Source organism: Lipophrys pholis (assembly GCF_963383615.2).
Source record: "Lipophrys pholis genome assembly, chromosome: 8".
Classification (NCBI taxonomy): domain Eukaryota; kingdom Metazoa; phylum Chordata; class Actinopteri; order Blenniiformes; family Blenniidae; genus Lipophrys; species Lipophrys pholis.
Genome location: NC_137630.1, coordinates 26172226 through 26178662, shown reverse-complemented (window position 1 = coordinate 26178662; position 6437 = coordinate 26172226).

Here is a 6437-nt window from a genome sequence, read left to right as displayed (position 1 = left end):
CACTCTTTGGAAAATGCACAGGGACACACGTACTGTCATGCACGCCCTCACATTAGGTCATCACCCAAGTATTAAAGGAATCAGGGCCAGAAACGCCTCCTCATACTTGCGAAATGCTTCACATACCTGTTGCAGGTGTCTTTTCAGGGCTCTGGTGCTGTTGTGCACAACTTGTCTTCGTTCTGCATGGAGCTTCACCTTAATGCTGCTGATGACTGCTGACAAGTTCACTGACGGGAACTAGTGTAGTATCGAGTTAGTGTGTGACCTGACTTTTTTTTTCGTTTGAGTCCAAGTGGCGCTGCAGTTCTCCATCTTGCCCACAAGGTGTCATCTTTTTCACAAATGAGACATTGCTTCAGGCCTGACGGCGGCTTTATTTTCCGCTTTGGTGGCAGTGCTGTGGTGTATCACGGCAAAATGAAATAGGAAAAATGAAAATAGGACATAAATGTGTTTCCCGCATACAGGGCTTAATGAAGTCAGCCTTGCCAGTACATTAGGAACAAAGGCGGCAAAGAGAAAAGGCAGTGAAGGACAACTCACAAACAGGTCCAAAGAAAAAATAAAAAGGAGATAAAGTATGAATGGTGAATCTCCTCAATGAAAAGCAGTTCACAGGTTGTCAAAGGGAAGATTTATTTTCCAAGCAACTGGCTTTTTATGGTCAAGCTCCTCCACACTGGCGAACAGCAGTGTGTTGTAATATGGCATGTAAAGAATGAGATTCAATAGAAGTAGTCATCCATTTGTCATATTTAAGAGGATAGAATAATGACCATTGGCTGCTTTGTGCTTCAATCGCTCAGCTCGGCTTATTTTTGTGTGCAAAATGGAGGATGAAGACGGATGGACTTCATACATGACTTTGCACGGTCCAGGCTATCATATCATGTCATATAACTTAAACCAATAGCCAGTAGCTTATCATTATTCTAAGCCGGGAGCAGTAGCTAGTCCTTTGCTATGTTTCACTGGAAATTATAAAACAATCCGGCTGTCTTCACTTGCTTGTTGCAAACTAATGATCACTTGGCTTCTCAACCATAAAATCTTGGTGCAAAATTAATTGTTTCAATCAATCAATTGGTCAATTTCATAGCCATCAAGCTTTGCCCAAGATCATGTGCATTCTCTACCCTTCTCCTTCAGGATGGGCCTGGAGAATGCCACATGATTTATGGCCTGTGCGTGTGCCGCATACATATATAAATACTATACACACATGCTGACAAACATAAGAAGCCGACACACACACAAACGCACACACACTCACAAACATATTAGATATGCACATAAACATTGCATGTTAGCTCATACATGCACACATTCCCAGCGGATGACTCACAGCAGGAGGTTGATCACGTGGGAAAGCAAAGAGGATGAGCACAGAGGGAACTCTTCAATGTATGCTAAGCATGCTGGTGACACATGCAACCAAACCATGCACATGAAACACAACCAAACAATAATGATGTGAGAAGCCTTTTGAATCCATCACTGCATGTGGCTCAAATGTGCAAATAAAAATAATAATATAGAAACAATCACACCAACATGAATATAAGCCTCCATATGAAGCTCACTTGCATTTTATGCAGGCACGCATTAGATTTGCACTTGTGTGTACACGCTTGCAAATATATGGAAACGCACCCCTGCATACATGCACATACAGTATATACTGAGAGCCAAGTGCAGAGGCTTGTTGTTAGCGTGTTGTTTCTGTGCTGTGGCTTGTGGGCCTGTCTGCAGGGCTGATCGATGGTCTTTTACTGCTTCCCCAGGATTATCGGTCGAGTTCACCGGGAGGGGAAGGCAATTCATCAGCACACAGCGAAGAGAGAGGGAGAGAGAGGGAGAGAGAGAGAGAGAGAGAGAGAGAGAGAGAGAGAGAGAGAGAGAGAGAGGAGAGGAGAGGAGAGAAGAGGAGAGGAGAAGAGAGGATGGAGGGAGGGAGAGACAGAGGAAGAAGGTGGTGTCAGTATGAAAATGGAAGAAGAGATAAGAGGAGACAGAGTTAAAGGTGTGAGGAAAAACAGAGGGGAAGGAGAGAAAGAGGCTGTGAGAATAAGGAGAGCGAAATGGAGACAGAGGGAGGAGATGTACAGATGTGCTCGGGATACCACCTCATCTGGAAATGTATGGAAAAGATCGAGCCGCAGACATAGATGAATATCGCAACATGGAAGGAAGGAGTGGTGGGGCAACCTCAGATTGAACCCTGCTTATACTGTATATTCAACATCAAACTAATATATGACAGTGCAGAGTCTACGAGAAGCAATACGCCAAGTAAAGATTGTAAGAGAGGTTCTGTTTTTATTACAGTCGGGTGTTATGCTTCGCCTCAAGATTATTCATTTGATGGTAAAAGAAAAAATAAACAGACTCTTACAAATGATCTCTTACAAATGATAGAGTAGCATCTTGAGAATAAAAGCTTCCTCGACTCACGGTATTAAAAGTGTTGCAAGCGTCAATAGGCTTTAATCTTTATAATATACTTTACGTCATTAAAATATAGTGTCATAATTATCAGTGTCATATAAAACTTGTGAAAAAACTGAGCTGTAACAAACATCACACAGATTATTCAGCACGGAGACTTATATTTTTCTTGATTAACAAGGTTTGCAACAGGATCTAATCTCACCACATTAGAACACCTGCAGATATAAAAGCATGGAGCCAAGGTTTCGCTCAGCCCCCACAGGTTTTCGCTGTGTGTGCCCACGTTGCAACACATTTCTACAGGGGCCATAACACATGTGTTCCAGCTCATTCGTTTCGTGGAATAGAAATGGGAAAGAAATTTGGCATCGCCGGCCAGACCTTCAGCGAAGACACAGATGCTGGGGGGACAGAAAACAACAGAGATGAAATCTCAAACTGCACCTCGATTCTAATCGTCCAGGTTTGCCGTTCGGTCCACTTCTCTGCAGAACTACATTATCACTGATCACATTATTCACTGATAGCAGCATGAAGAACATGCATGAAGGGACTGTTTATTTCTAAGACATATGATCCTCAAACACATCATGTTGGAATAAATGGTATCAAGAAGTTTACACGCATGTGCACGAATGGCCTCTTTTTAATAAGCTTCTGTTTATAGGATTTCTGTCTTTTAATGTTTTGTTTTTTTTCTTTGCTGTGTGAGATTCATGCTTGCAAAGTGACAATCCATCCCAATTTTTCTCCTTCTCCTTGCGTCTGTATCTCACTCCTCCCAGATAGACTGCCATTTCTCCCTCCTTCTCTCTCTCTCTCCCTCTCTCCATTGATGGATGGACAGATCATGTATATCCAATCTAGCAGTGCTCCTGATGCGGTTAGGGGCTGTGACAAGTCTCCGGGCGGGGGAACCGAGTGGAGCGGTGCAAAGAAACGGGGTGACGAAGAGGACACGACATCTGGAGAACACGCAGAGGAAGAAGAATGCAGCAGAGAGTGGGACTGCGTAAAGTGTGTGCAGAGCGCCCTGAGCGTGTCTGTGTGTTTCTGTGTGGAAAGCAAACATACATGCTCTCCCCTGCCCTTTAGGCTACTGTGCGGGGTCTCTGCCTCACAGTCCCAACTCGCTTGAGCCTGCACTCAACGCCAGGAAATAAGAATAAGGAAGACGGATCAATATTCTATACATATGCCTGATAGCTGCATCTGAGGTCACAGACAGGGCCTCTATGCCATAGCTACTGTATGGACCACAGGGTGTATGGAGATTGATTGAACTGTAGGTTGTTGACGTTCACTCATGAGTTTCAGGGTGCAGTTGCAAACATTCACCACTGGGGGGTAATGTTATCCTCACAGTATTCAAAGGAAGCGCCACTGAAACTGTGGTTCAGGCTCTGTGATTTCCTGCTTGCAGACTGGCAGCAGGGTTGATGATAATGTCTGATCTAAAGTTACCACACCACAGCTATTGACTTGTGACTTTATGTCTCTCTCTTTGGCTCCACATTTATCTTTAAATATTTTACACACAGAAGTTGTGAAAATGTGTGATATAAGTACTAAAACTGAATAATAGTAAAAAAAAAAAAAAAAAAAGTCAAGTCAGATTCATACAAGAGTAGAAGTAACAAATTACAAATGTTTGTATGTAAATTTGTATGCATATTTTCCCTTTGCACACACACACACACACACACACACACACACACACACACACACACACACACACACACACACACACACACACACACACACACACACACACACACACACACACATACGCACACACACACACACACACACACAGAGATATACTTGTACAAAGTATAACTGTGTGTGACCAATTAAGAAGTCAAAATATTTAATTTCAAACCATTACCTAGTTTTTTTTTTGGATGTCTGTACTTTTCTGAGATTTTTTTTTAAATTGTTCATAAGTGACTACATTTTTCATCATATCTGCTTTCGAATTCACAACTAAGTTGATTCAGATTGAAATCTGTATTTTATTTAAAACCAACAATAAGCCTGTTTATTTCATTAACGTAGAAAAGCCCTGCTTTAAAGATACATTTGTTTGGCATTGTGACATCACTGTATGGATTTATCTGAGAAATGTAAATGTAGCGTTGAATGCCTGCTACTGATAATAAATAAATAAAAAAGAAAGAAAGAAAGAAAGAAAGAAAGAAAGAAATAGATATTGTTAATACTTTGAACAGTTTTTCAGAACACTTTGTTGTTCTTTTACGTGAGTATTTTTTCAACAGCAGTACTTTGACTTGTAATTAAGTATAATTTTGTACTTGAAAACAAATTGGCAGGTTGTCTCTTTACACTTGTAGATTTATGTCACTATGTATAATAATATCACCAGACATGCTTTAGGGAATTATGAATGTCAGGCACTGATGAACATCCGCACCCTCAGGTAGAAAAAAACACACAAATCTTCAGGGTGAGGAAGCGATGTTCTGAGCGAAACCCAAGATCGTCTGACCCGCTCAAAGGCACCGAGGTCAGAGGCCAACTCACTTGACCCACTCCTGAAACCATATCAGCCTCATTGAACACACACAACACAGAAAACTCCCTTCAAACATACCTTTACTCTCACCAGACGGCATGAACGCCGTCAAGGAGAGAAACACTTTCTCCTGTGACCCCAACACACCCACAGAATCAATAAACAGAACTCCCACCTCCCCTCGGCTCAGTGTCTCCGTCCCTCGTCCCCCTCAAACCCCTGGAACTCCTGGAACTCCTGAACCCCGTCACCTAAGCACATCTAGACAAACAAACACGAAAATGCTCGATAATGGCACATTTCGGCGCAAGAAAAGTCGTCCGAATCTATATTCCACCTCCATTTTAAAGTCAGTGGGCAAAAACAGCAGCCATTTTCTCAAATGCAAAACTGCCACCCACACCCCACCTCTTGATAGTAATCAAATTTGGTCTCATCTTTTCATTTTCTCATCTCTCCTCCCCATCTGTGTGGTGTAACTCCTCTCTTTCTCATTCTCTCCCTCATCATCCCTCACTGTCACTCTGCAGCTCTGAGCCATTGACCTCCGACCCCCAGGCAGGTTCACCAGCGGGTCAGGAGCCTGGCGGGGGGAGACGCGGAGCGATGAGGGGGTGTGTGTGTGTGTGTGGGGGGGGGGGGGGGGGGGGGGGGGGGGGGGGTCTGTTATTGGGGGATGCCAGCTTCCTCCTTTGGCCATGGATACAGCCTTCAGTGCTGCTGCCATAGCAACTGGACGAGACGGCAGAGGGAGCAGACTGCGGAGAGCTGCTGGGATGGAGCTCTCTCTTCAGTGATCTGGCTGTAACCTCCACGGGCACTCGCACATGTTCACACGCACACACGGTCACACTCATGTGCACACATAATGACAAACTGGCACACACGCACAATCCCATACGTGCTCGCAAAAATCTAATCAAATTTCTTATTTGGGCTGCCAGGCTGTGCTGGAAAAGACTTTTTCAAGTTACGAGATTGATGGGCATTCCATGTTGGCTGCAATTAATTGCTGCATAATTAGACTTACAAGTTATTTATTGAAGCAATTTGGAGAATACAAGAGCCTGGGGATATATAAAAACCATTTGATCATGAGCCACATAAAGTTTAAAGATGTCCTCTTACAAGCATTATTTGGATAGAAATTAGCAATACAATCTCCCCCAAAAATGTTTCCCATGTTAATAAAATGATAAATGATAATAAATCTGGACTGAAGTGAATGATGTGCTCGGAGCTTCATGAGGTCAAATAAAGGTGAGGGGGAGCGCCGCAGATCATAAAAATATAACGATGGAAGCAGAGATAGCAATTTGTGTGCATTTTTGGGCGCATGCAGGTGTGTGAAGCTCTGAACCAGCATGCTGAGTGTCTGGGAGAGCCTGAGGGGCTGGGGCTCAGTACAGGTGGTGTCCCTCCACTAACGCAGGAGCTCCAACACTCC